The following is a 17292-nucleotide window of genomic DNA, read 5'->3' on the forward strand; positions in this document are numbered from 1 at the left end:
TTCACTCTAGTGGTAGCATGAGACGGAGTCTACAACCCCACACAAGTGGCTCAGGTAGTGCGGCTCATCCAGGATGGCACATCAATGTGAACTGTGGCAAGAAGGTTTGCTGTGTCTGTCAGCGTAGTGTCCAGAGCATGGAGGCGCTACCAGGAGACAGGCCAGTACATCAGGAGACGTGGAGGAGGCTGTAGGAGGGCAACAACCCAGCATCAGGACCACTACCTCCAGCTTTGTGCAAGGAGGGACAGGAGGAGCACTGCCAGAGCCCTGCAAAATGACCTCCAGCGGGCTACAAATGTGCATGTGGCTGCTGAAATGGTCAGAAACAGACTCCATGAGGGTGGTATGAGGGCCCGATGTCCACAGGTGGTGGTTGTGTTTACAGCCCAACACCGTGCAGGACGTTTGGCATTTGCCAGAGAACACCAAGATTGGCAAATTCGCCACTGGCGCCCTGTGTTCTTCAGGTTCACACTGAGCACATGTGACAGACCTGACAGGGTCTGGAGACGCCGTGGAGAACGTTCTGCTGCCTGCAACATCCTCCAGCATGACCAGTTTGGCAGTGGGTCAGTAATGGTGTGGGGTGGCATTTCTTTCGGGGGCCGCACAGCCCTCCATGTGCTCTCCAGAGGTAGCCTGACTGCCATTAGGTACCGAGATGAGATCCTCAGACCCCTTGTGAGACCATATGCTGGTGCGATTGGCCCTGGGTTCCTCCTAATGCACGACAATGCTAGACCTCATGTGGTTGGAGTGTGTCAGCAGTTCCTGCAAGATGAAGGCATTGATGCTATGGACTGGCCCACCCATTTCCCAGACCTGAATCCAATTGAGCACATCTGGGACATCATGTCTCATTCCATCCACCAATGCCACATTGCACCACGGACTGTCCAGGAGTTGGGGGATGCTTTAGTCCAGGTGTGGGAGGAGATCCCTCAGGAGACTGTCCGCCACCTCATCAGGAGCATGCCCAGGCATTGTAGGGAGGTCATATAGGCACGTGGAGGCCACACACACTATTGAGCCTCATTTTGACTAGTTTTCAAGACATTACATCAAAGTTGGATCAGCCTGTAGTGTTTTTTTCCACTTTAATTTTGAGTGTAACTCCAAATCCAGACCTCCATGGGTTGCTAAATTTGATTTCCATTGATAATTTTTGTGTGATTTTTGTTGTCAGCACATTCAACTATGTAATGAACAAAGTATTTAATAAGAATATTTCATTCATTCAGATCTAGGATGTCTTATTTTTGTGTTCCCTTTATTTTTTTGAGCAGTGTATATCATCTATCTATCTATCATCTATCTATCTATCATCTATCTATACACACACACTATATCTATCTATATCTATCTATCAATCTATCATCTATCTATCTATCATCTATCTATCTAGCACATAAATAGCTAGGCATCATTCAAACAATTGTCAACAGAATGAAGACAAAGACTGTCATATATCTAGAGCTCCAGGCTCAGGAACAAAACCACATTTTCAAGGACTTATACAAGACCAACAAGATCAGGTATGCGGCCAATTTAATCTCAGGGAAGATGATGTTCCAAAGGGCAGGCATCTTCTAGTCCCCACCAATTGACATCCCATAGTCAACAGTAGGAGGAACCCACCACTCCTGCTGGACTGAATAGCTGAATAGCAGAGACACCTGGTCCTATAAGTAATCCAGATCCAAGCCATAAAGGGCTTTAAAGATGACAACCAGCGGCTTAAGAAGCACCTGGAAGGCAATGCAGCTCATGAAGTAATGCACACATATGCTGAATAAACAGTGTCGTTAATTGCTTGCATTGCCACATTCTGTTCCAGTTCTAGTTTCCAAATATTCTTCAAGGACAACCTCATAGAAAATGCATTATAATAGCCAGTCTGGAGGTCACAAGGGCATGAGTGGCCATGAGTAGGATCCTCTGGGCCAGTAACAAGCACAACAAATGTACAACGTGGCCTTCCTAACCCATAGCTTCCGTCAGCCACTTGAGCAACTCTGGGGTGGGACATACTGTGCACTGGGTCAGTTTGGGTCAGTGCCAATCCACTTGGAACCAAAGATGTTCCAAAAGAGATCCAAAAATCAAGAGTCACTCTGTCTTATTTGGGTTAAGCTGAAGCCTGTTGTTCCCCATCCAATTACAAAACAGGTTATCGTGAACCAAGTGACATCAATAGTCATAAATCAACACTTTTTTCTAACTGAAAAACTTCCATCAATATTTATATATTTGATATATTTGTATTACCATGCAATAACATCTTAAACAGTTTTGAAAAGAATATCATAATTAAAAATAATCAAACAATACTAGAAAGAGAATAGGTACAGAAAAAAGGAAGAGAAAATTAAAAGAAAATACAACAACAAAACCCAACTGTTTAACTTTCATCCCAGTAGAATAGATTATACAAAATGTAACATTTCAGACTGAAGCAGCAATCACTGGGCTGGCCCCACACTGAGAATTATCACAATATAGCATTCTATTGAATTGATATTTTCTGTACTTCATGCAAGAAATTTCATGCAAGAAAGCAAGCTATATATAAATATATTTGTTTAGTTTTATTTTTTATTTTTTAATAAGTAGATTGTCATTTAATTTAAAAAAAAACAATTTGAGGAAGCATAATCTATGGATGTCACATAATTCCTACCAAATTAGTATAACAGATCTTTATTAGATGGTGCAAAAGTTTTAAACATTAATATAACAGTAACATTAATATAGTTATTGATATAAATTGTAATTGTCAAGAAATTGGGAATTTAAATTGTGTATTCTAAAGATTTTGTAGAAAGATTGCTTCCTTCTGTGAAATGCTCTTCGTTATAGATCACTTGAACTTTGCTAGAGGGAAGTTTGGTTGCTTAGTAAGCATTCTACAAACATTCATACATATTTTACCTTTTATTAGATATAAAATTAGATCTTCCTAATTTCATGGAAATATTCAATATGAAGTGCTTTATATTTGTAAGATTGATTGTGAAGGCTTGTGTAACATATGCACAAATATAAATATAATAATCTGTAAAGGGATAATTAGAATTTACAAAGCATTTTCTTTTTTTTAAAAAAGTAGTAAATAGAGTCTCTGATTGCAAATGGGTAGTGGGGATGAATATTAAAAAGAAATAAAATAGAAATACAGATAGAAATAAAAGAAAAGTCTGAACGAGGAAAAGGACAGATAAAATTAAGGAACAAAAGCAAATCCTTTTTAATCAATTTATTCACTCCAATAATGGAGTTCTGTTTCTTCAAAAAAAGGTGGATAGCATCTTACTCAAGGTGGGATTGGGTTCTAGTGATGAAGGATGTTGAAAGAATAAAGCATACAGTAAGTTAGAGTAGAAAGAATGGAAGAAAATGGGGGAAGCAATTCAGGAAACTGAAACACAATTTACTCTTTCAACATCTCTAAAATGATAGGTGCAAGATCACCTGATAGATAATGGACATAAAATCAAACTGAGCAGATGTTACGAATCCATATAACCTTTATAGATGATAGAGATAGATGATAGATAGATAGATGATAGATAGATAGATAGATAGATAGATAGATAGATAGATAGATAGATAGATAGATAGATAGATAGATAGAGAGAGAGATAGATAGATAGATAGATAGATAGATAGATAGATAGATAGATAGATAGATAGATAGATAGATAGATAGAGACAGACAGACAGACAGACAGACAGACAGACAGATGATAGATGATAGATATTCATTCTGATAAGGAGACTGGAATCAGTGTAAAAAGTATAACAATGGAGAAATGTTAGTGAATACTATCCAGAGGAAACTAACAAAGAAACTACATCAGATTAGCATATAGTTCAACCTGTGGGGAAAACAGAATAAAGTAACAAATTTGTAATAAATGTAGAAAGAGTAAGGTGATAAACAGATAAACTCCCTGGGAAGAAAAAAAAATGTTCTAAGCAAAGAGTACCATTAATTTAGAAGTGAAAAGCAGATTAAAGCACAATATAGATGTGTCGAAAAAGATTATGCTGTAATGTTTCAAATGGTCGGAAGCAAAAGAAAAGAAACTGAATAAAAAGGGATTAGATGAAGGACAGGAAGAAAGAGAAAAATATTGATAACAAGCTTTATCAGCAGGATGCTGACTAAGAGGTTGCTGGAATTCCACTTGAGCCTCTTCCGTTTCTAAGATACCTTGTGCTGGTTTTTTCTTAAGTGGAATTGCTGCTCAGGAGTACACGGAAAAGAATGCATTGGATTATTTACTGAGTTTACAATGGGATCTACAGTCATCCAGCAATGTGATGGCAAAAAGAAAATAGAACTTAAAGTGGAGGCCAACTTCCTCTTTCAAATTTGCTTTTTTAAAAAGCACACACAAACAATTTCCTGTCTGTAGCTGCATAAGCTAGTAGGAATAGCCAACACTCCAGAACATAGGCTTAAGATATAGAAGAATCTTGACAGACTTAAACATTAGGCACTATCTAACAACATGAAATTCAATGTTGAAAAAAGTAAAATTCTACATTTAGGCAAGAAAAACAAAATGCACAAATACAGTATATGTGGTACCTTGCTCAAAGTAGTAACTGTGAGAGGGATCTTGGAGTCCTAGTGGAGAACCACATAAATATGAGCCAGCAGTGTGCTGCAGCTGCCAAAAAAGCCAACACAATTTTAGGCTGCATAAACAGAGGGATAGAATCAAGTTTATGTGAAGTGTTAATACCATTTTATAATGCCTTCGTAAGGCCACACTTGGAATACTCTAGCCAGTTTTGGTCACCATGATATAAAAAATATGTTGAGACTAGAAAGAGTGCAGAGAAGAGCAACAAAGATGATTAGGGGACTGGAGGCTAAAGCATATAAAGAATGGTTTCTGGAACTAGATATGTTTATTTTAATGAAAAGAAGGACTAGAGGTGACATGGTAGCAGTGTCCCAATATCTCAGGGGCTGCCACAAAGAAGAGGGAGTCAATCTATTCTCTAAAGCACCAGAGGGCAGGACAAGAAGCAATGGATGGAAACTAATCAAGGAGAGAAGCAACCTAGAACTAAGGAGAAATTACCTGACAGTGAGAACAATTAATCAGTGGAACAACTAGCCTCCAGAAGTTGTGAATGCTCCAACACTGGAGGTTTTTAAGAAGAGATTGGATAACGATTTGCCTGAAGTGGTGTAGGGTTTCCTGCCTAAGGAGGGGGTTGGATTAGTAGACCTCCAAGGTCCCTTCCAACTCTGTTATTCTGTGCTATTCTATTCTAAATATTGCAATAAGTGCAAAAACAGGTCAATTTGTTCCTGTAGAATGCTTTAACACAGTGGTTCCCTAAGTGGGCGGTACCGCCCCCTGGGGGGGGGATGCCTTAGGGGGGTGCTGAGAGGAAGGGGGTCGGCAGGGGGGTGCCAAGAGGTGGCAGGGGGCACTGGAGGTGAGTGGCAGGGCACAATTCAGGGGTGAGAAAAAATCCCACCGCTGCCACATTCGAGGCAAGGCCCCACAGGATTATCCCATTGACTTGCACTCTCTGGTGCAAGGAGTTCCGCCCCAAACGCAGCGTTGGGAAAGCCGCTGCCGTGTTTGGGGTGGCGGGGCATCGCCCTGAACACAGCGTTGGGAATAGGAGAGCAAAGCCAGAGGTCGGTAATTTTTGCTGCAAAGAATCACAAAAGCTTCTGGGTTGTGCACAAGAAGGGACACACATGTCAGTGCAATTCAGCAACATAAAATAAAGAAATACAAATAAAACAAATCAACAAGAATCGGCAAAGCATCTCTGATTAGATTTTATTCACTGCTAGAATCTAATCAGAGATGCTTTACTGCTTCTAGTCCAATGACCTGCTCCAGCAGGGTTGGAAGGGAGTATGTGTATATGCGTGTGAATGGCTGTCAAAACTCCAAAAACAGGTCAAATAGTTCTGGGGAGGCCAATCATAAATTAGAACACTTGCTAAGCAACCGGCCATTAAGTGAGGACCACTTTTATTTGGTTTGCCAGTCACCAAACCACGCTCACCCAGTCACGTGACCAGCAAGCCACACCCTCGAATTAGGCCACGCCCACAGAGATTTGAATCCCACCCCTGGGTGGGGGGCATTGAAGATGAATTTGTAGCACCAAGAGGGCAGTGGACTGAAAAAGTTTGGGAACCACTGCTTTAACAAGTAGGTGTTCATATACTGTAATCTCACAAATAATAACTCAAGTCACAGAAAAGGTAGCTCAACACCAAATAGCTCTTAATCTTAGCTTTAAGGTTTAAGGTTGCTGTATCAAATCCCAGGAAGACAGATTTCTGATACAGTTGAATTGCCATCTTTGCCCAACATAGCATTTTCCACCTCAAATGACTAATAATTACATGTGTATGGTGCAGAGAAAGTTTTAAAATAATAAAAAGTGCAATTATTTAGTGTTGTGCATTTTGTAGCTGTGCTTTAAAAAATATAACTCCCTGAAAAATATTATGATTGATCAATCCCTTGTCATCCTGTTCACTAAAGGAAAAGAAATAAAGGTCAACACATTTCTTATATTTTTCCCAATCATTGATCAAAAGCAAAAAAGGGAAGGAAAAAATAGCAAAACCCTGTAAATATATTTTGAAAGCATATCTACAGGCATGATCTGTAATTCTACAAGAGTGAATACACATTGTTCGGGTGTTCATGTAGACTATACTGTTCACCAATAGAAACCAGAAAAAGGGTCTGGGAGAAAAGGAAAGAGAATCAAAAGAAAGAAAGAAAGAAAGAAAGAAAGAAAGAAAGAAAGAAAGAAAGAAAGAAAGAAAGAAGGAAGGAAGGAAGGAAGGAAGGAAGGAAGGAAGGAAGGAAGGAAGGAAGGAAGGAAGGAAGGAAGGAAGGAAAGCCAGTTGGGTTTTCTAACTAAGCTGAGAGAAACCAACTAACCAGCCAACCAGAAATCAACCAACCAACCAAACAGCAGTCAACCGCTAACCAACCTTAATGTAGATCATCCCCCAAAAGATAAATAACTATTACAAACTTTACCTTCACCTGCTTTTTCATGAACCAGATAATATAGTCAACTATCAAATATCTGTTTTGTATTACTACACAAAGTACATTGAGAAATAAATGTATCCTGCAGAGCTCATTTTTTAACCAAGACATTTCTATCTAAAGGATCTATTGTCTTCTTACTGGCAACAGTTTCAATATTCAATATTTTGATATATCGGGAATCCAAAATTGGCAAAGTACTTTGATCTCTTTAAAGTTAAAATTACTCTAAAATTAAATTACTCTAAATTACTTTCCCAACTTAAATCTAACTATGACATAAACCTGCCTTGGCACCATGCTTTTTCTGCTGTTTTCATAAAGTTGACTGCATCCCACCCTCAGTTATTGGGTGAGTTGACCCTAAGCCATCCTTTATTATATAGGTGTTACAATAGTATTTCCTCTTTCTTCCAACACTATTCCAGGGTATATAAAACTGATTAGGTTCTGTTACCCATTACTATAAAGCAGTATTTATCAGATGGGAACTTTAAGAAGTGTGAACTTCAAGTCTAACATGACTGCCTGGAAAATTCTCAAGTCTGATAAACACAGAACATGCTAGTTGGAAAATTCTGGCAACTGTGATCTATGTGTCTGCAAATTTGATGAGTTTCCTTTCTGTTCCCTCATCTAAATCATTTATGAAGATGTTGAAGAGGACCTAAAATGAAACCTTGGGATATCCACTTATTTTCCTCCATGTAGTTGTAATTCCATTAAAGATTACATGTTGAGTGTGGTTTGTCAGCCAGTTACAAATCCATTTGGTGATGAAGCTGTCTATCCCAATTTTTTCTAGCTTGCAAAGAAGTAGGTTGAGGTCTACTTTGTCAAATGCCTTACTGTCCACTAATGTAGTCATTTGGTCAAAGAAAGAAACAAGATTTGTCTGGCTTGACCTGTTTTTGTCAAACTTGTGTTGGCTTCTGGTTATCACTTTGCTTGCTTCTAGGTGTTTTCAGATCTGTTGCTTGATTACCTTTTCTAGGATCTCTCCAGGTATTGGTGTCAGACTGATTGGTCCGTAGTTTCCTGGATCTGTCCCCCCACCCCCACTTTTTTGTGTGAAGATGGGAACGTAAGCTTTTTTCCAGTCCTCTGGTAGTTCTCTGGTGCTCCAGGATTTTTGAAAGACATGGTTCAGTGTTTTTGAGATCACATCTGCCAGCTCTTTCAGAACTCTGGGATGTAATCAGTCAGCTCCCAGTGATTTGAACTTGTCTAAAGTGAACAGGTGTTCTCTTACCATTTTCTTGCTTATTTAAATTTGTATTTCTAGCCTGCCTTTTATGGTTATGGTTTTGGTAGATTGCGGTGTATTTTCTTTGGTGCGAAGAATGAATTAAAAAGCTCTGCGTTCTCCCACTCTCCATTACTTCCTTGCCATCTTCTCTAATTAGTGGACAGATTGTTTCCTTAACTTTTTTCTTGTTTATATATGTTGAAAGAAACTTTAAAAATTACTTTTTAAATTTGTTGACAAGTCTTAGTTCATACCAAATCTTGGCTTTCCTGATTTCATCTTTTCACATTTGGGCTATTTTTTTGAAAAAATCTGATTTGAAATTGAGGCAATAAAAACAGGATTGGCAAAAGGGAGGCAAATATCAGAGAAAAAAGGTCCTGTATGAGCAAATGAAGGGAAGGATTGCTATTGGGTGATAATTGAATGTTTATGCAATAAGCAAAGTCTGAGGTTGGTCACCAGATGGCAGTGATGTTCCATCATTGAGGACCAAGAATACCATAGAGCTATCTTCCAGTTTTAAAAAAATCCACTTATCAAGATTGAATTTTTTGTTCTGCTATGGGATTCCGAGCAACATAAAAATAACTTGGATCAAATTAAACGAAGCACTAATATCACTATTGCTGCTTGCTTAATAACACAATCTGTGCATAACTACTCAGAACAACTTTTAATATTTAGAGTTAAAATTGTTCCTGAGTGTATAGTTTTGCAGTCTTCTTCTAATTTAACATGTTGCTCTGAGTGCTAGAATTACTTGAGAAAATAAAATGAGGGCTTTTGTAAAACATGCCCAAATGCAGTCTATCAATTCAGGAAATGAATTAATTTTCTATTGAGAACTGTGCATAATGTGTGCTGTCACAAATAAGAATTCTATTCTTGTTATTGCTTATGTGCAAGTTCAAATAACATATATAATCATATTGGTATTTAGTTTAATTAGATTGAATACACATTCAGTGGGACTTGATGTGTGTCCCTCTTCCTCTTTCTTTCTCTATTTAAACACGGCATCAATCAACCAAATCAGAAAGACCCCATCTATTTAGTCAAAGAACACAATAAACAAAACAAGTGCTTTCAAATTCTGCAGTGATGTATATGTACATGTGAATAAGAAATTCACTTTCACTTTTTTTCCACTTGCTGACAGCAGTCCAGTCTTCGTATGTTTTCAGTTTCAGAGCTGATTAAATGACTCCAAAGATGCCTCTGCTTGGGAAAAACTGTTGTCCAAATTCAACCCAAGCATTAAGAACTTTCCAATATGATGTAGTAGTCCTAAGAGCCAGGAAAAACAGGTGATTCAGCAACACTAATAGGTTGGTTTTTCAGTTAGATGTCTGCTTTGAGTTGATCAATGCCAGCTCCATACATGGTGGCAAATTTGCTGAAGCTTTAAGAGGAAAATTTCAGAGTCTTACATTTCTCATTTTCTAAGGAATGATCAAAGTGTCATAGATGCACAGTGTCATAATTTGCTTGTTTTGCCTTTTTATGAGGCAAAGCAACTGAAGTGCATTATTCAAGAGACTATAAAAACCTAATGTTGCACTGAAGATGTTGCACAAGGATAAAACATGCATCTGTGTGACTTCATATTTACTAACTCCTTAGACAGAAGTTTGATCAGGGTGCTAAAGGCGAATCCTTATGATCTGCTGTAATCCTGGACTATAGATTATACATGTCGTGTAGGTTATCACTTACTCCCAGTAAAAAAACTCGTGAACTATCAGATACATTTCTGAATGCAAGTTTGCAATTGTGCTATCATATGTAAAAGCTTTTGAAGTTTTGAAGTCATGCATTACATTTTTTAACAATTGATTTTTCTCTCACCATGACTCTCACAGCAGCCTTCACAAAGGCATCAAATAAATAGATGGTTGTGGGGCAGGGAGAATGTTATTATACTAACTTTGTATATTCATAAGCTGTGAGCAGGTCCAAGTAACAATTTGTTATTGGTCAGCTGGAGCAGCTAGGGGTGTCAAACTTGATTTCTTTGAGGGCCGCATCAAGGTTGTGTTTGACCTTTGGGAGGGCAGGGTGGGCATGGCCAGATCAATGTCACTCATGTCAGGGCATCTGGGTGGCCCGGGTAGGGGTGGGTGGGGGGGAATCCATTGCCTCATTCCTTCCTTTCCTTTCCTTTCCTTTCCTTTCCTTTCCTTTCCTTTCCTTTCCTTTCCTTTCCTTTCCTTTCCTTTCCTTTCCTTTCCTTTCCTCTTCATTCTCCTTTCTTCTTCCTTCTTCATTTAACAACTGCCGTACTGAGCAACAGAGAGTCTGGTTCCAATTGTGATCATAACCTGAGGACTATCTGTAGATGTGAAAACTGTAGGAAGAACTAGGAAATAGTTTTACCTTGTTTATAGTTTAAAAAATGGGGGATGGAAACCCAGATGACCTAGAAATTCTGATTTATAGCTTGCCATACTTCTCAAAAGTTCTGAATTTCTGATTTGGTTTGGGATATTTTCTGGGAATATAATTTTATACCAGACAGATGCAGTCTGTTCATCACTCCTCCAACATGGGTCTTAATACGGGTTCTGGCATTTTTTTTTCCATCTGAATGCATTTCAAACCTTTCTCCATTGTCATGCTTAGAACATCAGAAGGCTTGCTTGGCTCTATCAGCAAGGATATTGGTGACATATGTCCAAAAGATCAAGCAAACATTTGAAAAGGACAGCACTGGTGTCTCCTTTTCTTTCCTTCTCCCCATTGTGCTTAACATCCAGCCTGAGGAAGTTTTCCAAAGAATTCAAAAGTTTGCTCACTGTTTTGTGACATGTTCATTGGACCCAATGAAGATATTGTCTTACGGTAGATTTACAGCTACCCTAAGTGCTAGTGCTCAGCACTGTATTATCTTAAAAAGAGGACAAGGAGAAAAACACCCTAACTTATGAGCCAATTCCAGTAAATATTTCATGTTGTGACTTTGCTTGCCTCAGGAGCAGTGTTTTATAGTCCTGTTCTATTTCCAAGGAAAAGTGCTTCGAAGAACAACATTATGGCTTCTAAATCTCCCAATTGCTAGAGCCATAATTCGACCCCCCAAAAAACAAACAAACAAAAAATGGCACGAGTACAGGCAGAAAATGAATGGAATTTAGAATGAATGCAGTATTACAGAATGTTTCAACCTTCAGTGGTGTCCTTCAGATGTCTAGGACTTCCCTTTCCCTAATGTTCAACCAGCTAACATATTAATTGGTAAGAATAGAAGAGTACAAAGTAAACCAAGACAAAAATGACTTCTATTTTTTTGTGCGCAAAATTCTAGTATAAATAAAAAAAGATTTATCTTTTTTCTTTCAGTCACATTAACACACCTTATGAACAGTCCTAATGCATAATAATATATTCAGATAACAGATAACAGATAATCAGAGTTGGAAGGGACCTTGTAGATCATCTAGTCCAGGGGTCGCCAACCTTTTGGACCTCAGGGACCACCAAACTCATAATTTTAAATCCCACAGACCAGAGACCTTGGGAAAATCCCCCAAAAAGTCTGCAGGAAAATTCTCCACCCCGTTTTCCTACTGATCGATCGTTCCTTATTTGGGATCACAGGATTCCGTCTCCAACTCTGTTCTCGGGGGGTGGGAGAGACTTTTGGCTTCATGCAAGGAAAGGATCAGAAGTCTTTCTTTCTCTCCTCCAAACTCCGCCAGAAACGAGTTTTTGCCAGTGCAGCCTCTTGGCACAGGAGGCCTTGCAGGGTCCCAAAGACTCATTTTTGGTAGAGTTTGGGGGAGAGAAAGAAAGACCTTTGCTGCTTTCCTTGCATGCAGGCAGAGGGAGAAAGAAGCAGAAAGAAGCAGCCCGGTGGCCAGGCCAGGCACGTGGGGTGCATGGGATGCGTGGGGCAAGTTCTCCCCCTCCACCCTTCCACCCCTCCCCTCACTACCTCATGTTGTGCGCAATGCAAGTGACGCAAGCCTAGTGTTCCCGTGGGCCATGTGGGCGGCGCAGCCTTGTGTTCCCACGCAGCCTGGATTAATTGCTTTAGGGGTGACATTTCTCTGTGGAACACCAAAATTTTATTGCAGACCACCAGTGGTCCCTGGCCCACTGGTTGGTGACCACTGATCTAGTCCAACCTCCTGCCCAAGTGGGAGACCCTACACCATTTCTGACAAATGGCAGTCCAACCTCTTCTTGAAGGTCTCAAGTGATGGCGCTCCCACAACTTCCGAGGGCAATTTCTGTTCCATTGGTTGATTGTTCTCACTGTCAGAAAGTTTCTCCTGATTTCCAGGTTAAAGCTCTCCTTGTTCAGCTTCCATCCATTATTCCTTGTCTGGCCTACAGATTTCAGATTGTCTAGCCTACAGATCTATTCAGATTTTTTTTTTAAAAAAGAAAAGACTAATTTCCCCCTTCCTGAGGATCTATGTCATGTTGTTCAACTGTAATTTACCCCACTGAGCTCTGTTTATGCACTGGCCTCTCAGTGTAATGTGTCGTTTGACTTTAAGCCACCCTACACTAAGATTCTTTTTCCTGATTTAGTTATAAAAACATAGATGAGCCCACTTGTCATTCTTTAAGTCACAACTTACTAAGTGACTTCTACCTAAGTGTTCAGTTCCTATCACTAGCTACCATAGCCAGTTTCCCAAGAATGTAGAATGTCATAGTCTTTAATATCCAGAGGGTATCAGTTGACATGCTTACACCGTATATTAAAAACATAAAGTATCCTACCTCACGAAAGCCCTGTTTCTGCATTGGCTAGTCAGCTAGGGATTTACATGCCCTGAAAGCCTGGCATTCCATTGCTAAACCAACTGACCAATAATACTGCTAACAAAGTTCTTGTTCTTTAAAATCTATTGGTGTAACTCCAAGCTGTTATGCAGATTATTCTATTCATATGGTTTCAGCTTCTAAAAGTTTTTTGCTTCTGAATTTTTGGTGAAGGAAGCATTTTAAGTGAGATACTTATCTTTTAGCACAAATTGTTTCTGATCCTAAACTCGCTAACATCAGAAAGCTTTCTATAGTCCAGGTCTCTGAAAAGAGGAGAATGAGACAAATAAGATATTTTTTTTAATATTTCCTAGCTTGGCTTCTATTGCCTCCTTTAAACAATTGCCCAGTAAATGAAGGAAAGAAAGGCAGGCATGATGAGAAACTTATTTAAAGGTGGTGATAATAAGTTATCAAATATTGTATCACTCACTCCCAGTGAAATATTTGTGAGCTATCCAATACATGAAGCATTATTTCTCCCAGGGCACTAGATAATATATTGATTAGATTTCAAATTTTAACTGAAAAATCCATATGTAAAAATAATAGGTTTTGCATGGGTTTTTTCTTTTTCTCCTAGGATATTAACAACATCATTTGCTAAACTTCCTCTCTCTTTTTTCAAATAGATGGAGAGGAACTGGTTACATTACATTTCATTCTAGCTTAATCCTTTGTTGTTAGGAGAAGCAGAAAATGCAATTAAATGCACTTTTGAAACTCTTCCCTAGAGTATTGTTTACCATATTGCCTACATTAAAGACTGAGTTTCATTTTGTATCGCCATGGCATCGTCAATTCCCATGAATATTGAAATCACAAAGAAACATTTTTCAGAAGAAAAGAATGCAAGTAACTATGCTTTAAATACACGCATGAATATTTAACTGATATCTAAAGGACCTTAGCTTATAGACAGTGTATTTTGCTGGATGTATCTTCTCCCCTGAGTAGGGAGCCTCAGGCCAAGCCAGTTAAGAACAGATGAGTATTTGCATATCTTTCGAGTTTTAGTCAAAGAACACGAGCTATTTTAGTCCCTTTCCCACTGTGGTTTTTTCCCTATTGTATAGCATTGCCCTACATATCTTCTATTTCCTTTGGAGAAAAATCAGTTATTTGTACTCACAGAAGATTTTTAACTGAAACCTTCTATGGAGGATTGTTATTGAAAACAAAATATGGTGCTTATGGGAAAACTTAAATCTTTTCCTGGTGTTTCCTGGTGTCAATCTTCTTTTTTAAATCAATGAATAAATTACTGTATGCTATCTTGCAATGACGTTTTTGTTCACACATCTGTCATATGCTTCTGGGAAGCTCAAAATTGCTAGTCCAAATTGGTTCTTGAGAGATAAGGAAATAAGCAATAAGGATATTTTGGCATGAGAGATAAGATGATCCTAAACACCTAAACCAAAGATTCTGTTTCTGCACTGAACCAGAACTTTTAGAGTTTAGGGATGGACCAACTTGTCTCCCATGGAACTTAATGAAGTTATTCTGGATAATTTCTGCTCCATATGCAATCATCATGTTGACTGTGCTCTGTCACATGCCAAAGAGTCATTGTAAGATCTGAATGATAATGTTCATTGATGATGGATTGGATATGGTTTAATAAACCTACACTTCATCTTGAGGAGGTAAAGATCAAAAGCAAACAACAACAACAACAACAACAACAACATGCTAAGCTTCAGCCCTCTGATCCCAAAGTGTCTTTTAGATCTATTCCGTGTCAGTATTCAGTATTCAGAGCTATGGAGGTGAATTGATTGGAATGCAGTATTGCAGGTTAACTCTGCTGACTGCCAGTAGTTCGATCCTCTCTGGCTCAAGGTTGACTCAGCCTTTCACTCTTCTGAGGTTGGTAAAATGAAGACCCAAATTGTTGGGGACAATATGTCGACTCTACACTGCTTAGAAAGGGCTAGAAAGTCTAAGTGCTAAGTTTAAGTGCTATTGCTATTACTATCCATTAATTTAGATTCAGACTTTCTCTGCTTCCTTGTTCTAGCCAGATCTTTCCATGGAGGTGTGGGTTGGAGTTGGTGGGATGTTACAAACCCCCCCCACACACACACAAAAAACATGATCAAAGGGCTGCCATGACCTAAGCATTTAAAAAGTGGTGGGTTTCAATCTTATGGTATTGATCTTGATTTTTTCTGACAAGCTCAAAAGGCAGCCTACTATGTTATGAAGGACGGAACAATTTCCCTTGATGTCAACCTATCCCAGTTGAATACTGTAACACCAATCTTCTCTATATTAGAAATGCTCACCATATAGTATACCAGAAGACTCATATTAGAAGCTTCTTGTCATGTTGAACAAAAGTTTTCCTTAAAACCTAAGTTTCCAACATTTATAAATAAGATTGAACATTATTTTTCAAGAATCTTTTTGAAAATCTCAAAGCAATGCAGAATGGCTGCTTTTCTTTCTTTTCCTAATCTTTGAGTATCACTGTTCAGTTTGCCATCTGCTGCCTTGTAGCCATGGATTTTGTCTGTGAGGTTGCCAAGCAACTCAGATACACTGTGCACCTGACAGACTTTATTTTAATTCAGAGTTGCTATTTAATCCCTTGGTGTTAAGAGATGTAGAAAACATTCATTTTTACCATTGTGAACATCAGTTCCTTATCCTCTTTCTGAGAAGAAAACATCTGAGGAGAAATGAAGAGACATGCTTAAACCATTGTCAATAAGGAATATTTAAAATTAGTCTTTATTTTAAGATTACCTTCCACAACCTCCCTAATTTTTGCAACTGTTTGTAAGTTCTATTAACATACACAGCAGCCTATGGACTGCTTTAGCAGAGAGGTCATTTAAGCTCTGCAGAAAGAGCACACCCAGGAAAAGCAATCCTTAAATCCATTTGCACCATTTAAAGATACCAGCTGGTCTCACTCACCTCACAAGATATCCTAAGGAAATCATCCAGATTTAAGGAAAGGTCACATGCCCCCAGAAAGGCAGCAAAAAAATCAGTGCCAAGCTTGGAACCTGCCTCTTGGAAGTACACCCCAAAAGGACAGTGCCAGATACCACTAAAGCAATGAAGGAAGAACCCCCTCCCCAAATAGAAAAAGAAACCATGAGGCAGGAAAAAATTCATATACAATACAAATAATTAAATCACAACAGTAGCTGTTGCTTGTTGAAGCTGAAAATTATCCCATCAATAAACACAGGATTAAACGTCACCAAGTTCTCCGAACTGCTTAGAAAGTTAACAAGGGGTTCTATAGAACCGGTCAGAACTGGTAGAATCACACCTTCATTATAACGTTTGTAAAGTGAAAGATTATAATTTATTTTACAAAATCTTGCAGAATCAGGACCTTGATGTTTGCTGGCATATTCATGGAGCCATTTGTTTTTCTAAAATGCTTTAAAAGGATCACCATGCCTTATGAATGTTATTGAAATTATTTTTCAGCCTTGGCTTGTGAAAGATGCACTTATTATAATATCTTTTTGAACCTAAAGAAAGATACAGGATTTGTGTTTTTTTTAATTTTTAAGTGTGTGTATGTTTTTTTTTTTAAAAAAACTTCATGTTATGAGTAAATTTAAATATGGCAATATAACTTAAAGTTTGGAAGCTTTCCTTAAAAGTCAAATTATAGATAAATTTGATTGACTGCAATGAAAGAAGGCCCATATTGGGAAGAAAAAATACATGAAAATCTGGTTGGGCCAGGACCAGGAGGCTTTTGAGGAATAAAGGAATTACTAGCAGCTGCTCTTTACTACTCTATCAGTTGTGTGGGCCTTTTGTGGTTGTTATTGTTTTTTGTTATCATGTGCTGTATCCTAGTCCAGAAAATTGCTTGAAGGGACCAGACAATCTCATTTGGAATTGCATGTTGGATCCAGAATTATCACTACTACTGTAGTACTAGATTTTGAAGAGAATTTCTAATTAGACTGTTTTTGCACTGGATCTGGGTGTAAAATCTAATCAGTTTTTCACTTTCTGATTGTCAGTCAGTGAAAACAATGGCCAGGGGTGGGCTGCTGTGGGTTTGCACAGGTTCGGGCAATCCTCTAGCTAAGATTCTGTGCAGTTCGGCAAACCTTCAAATTCCACCCCGGCTGGCCCCACCCACCCCACCCCTCCCAGGAGTCCCCACGTGGTCTATTTTGGATGCCAGGTAAATACAGGGCCTGCATGGAG

This window comes from Notechis scutatus, chromosome 5 (genome assembly GCF_049901735.1).
Source record: "Notechis scutatus isolate UNSWTSFEM ecotype Mainland chromosome 5, rNotScu1.2, whole genome shotgun sequence".
Taxonomy (NCBI): domain Eukaryota; kingdom Metazoa; phylum Chordata; class Lepidosauria; order Squamata; family Elapidae; genus Notechis; species Notechis scutatus.